This window comes from Triticum urartu, chromosome 1, assembly GCF_003073215.2.
Source record: "Triticum urartu cultivar G1812 chromosome 1, Tu2.1, whole genome shotgun sequence".
In the NCBI taxonomy this organism is placed as follows: Eukaryota; Viridiplantae; Streptophyta; class Magnoliopsida; order Poales; family Poaceae; genus Triticum; species Triticum urartu.
The window spans coordinates 441235946-441237439 of NC_053022.1; positions in this window are offsets into that span (position 1 = coordinate 441235946).

A 1494-nucleotide genomic window follows, 5' to 3' on the forward strand; every position below is an offset into this window, starting at 1 on the left:
AAAGTATCTAACTTGGGGTTTGTTACCGGTGAGAAGCTCATATGCCGTCTTGCCGAGTAGCTTGTGAAGATATAAGCGATTTGTTGCGTGACAAGCTGTCTCAACCGCTTCTGCCCAAAAGTGCTTCGGCGTCTTGTATTCATCAAGCATCGTTCTTGCCATTTCGATGAGTGTCCGGTTCTTCCTTTCAACAACTCCATTTTGTTGAGGTGTGTACGTAGCCGAGAACTCGTGTGAAATCCCTTCTTCGTCAAGAAAGGTGTCCACATTTGCGTTCTTGAACTCCGTTCCGTTGTCACTTCTAACCTTCTTGATCTTCACGTCAAACTGATTTTGGGCCTTCCTAGCGAAGTTTCTGAAGATCTTCTGGACCTGCGACTTGTCATTAAGAAAGAACACCCACGTAAATCTTGAAAAATCATCAACTATAACTAGACCAAAAGAATTTCCACCGAGACTCTTGTAGGCGTTGGGACCAAAAAGATCCATGTGAAGTAGCTAGAGTGGCCTCCTTGTGGTCATGATGTTCTTCACGGGATGTCTTCCTCCAACCTGTTTACCTGCTTGACAAGCACTACAAAGTCTATCCTTATCAAATATGACATCGTTAACTCCAAGGATATGATTTCCTTTAATAAGCTTGTCAAGGTTTCTCATGCCAACGTGACCTAGTCGTCTATGCCACAACCAACCTTTTGAGGATTTAGCAACAAAGAAAGTTTTAGGTTGTGCCTTTTTAGAGAAATCGACAATGTAAAGATCACCTCTACGCATACCGGTAAATACCATTTTATGATTGTCTCGACGAAATACTTGGCAATCTACCTCAGTAAATAGGACATTCAAACCAAAATCAGCAAGTCTAGATACTGAAAGTAAGTTGTAGCCAAGAGATTCAACGAGCATGACATTTTGAATGGAACTATCATGTGAGGTGGCCACCTTACCAAGGCCAACCACTTTACCCTTTGAATTATCACCAAAGGTGACATATTTTCGAGGGCCGTCATTTTCAGCAAGCTCACGAAACATCTCTTCGTCTCTGGTCATATGATCAGTACATCCACTATCAAGAACCCATTCCTTTCCTCCTGATTCATATCCCCGAAGATTTGCCATAAGACCAAAATGTCTCATTGCATCATCAAGATCGAAGTCACTATCATCATCATCATCATCATCATAGTATCCATGTTCATCATGATCTTGTGACTCATCATTTCCTAGAGAGGGTAATTCATTAGATAAATGATCATCAAGGTGGTCACTTTTATGAATTCTTATAGCTTCGAATATGATATCATTAATGATTCCAACATCTCCTTTAGCATGCTTAAGATTGGTAAGTTCAAATAGACAATTACCAAAACTAGGATCACTAGAGTTCATCTTACTCAAGGCAATAGATTTATGGAGAATTTCATCCAAAGTTTTCAAGGAATGATCGGGAAATCGTTCCTCAAGAAATTTCCATATAGTATAGGCACAATTAAG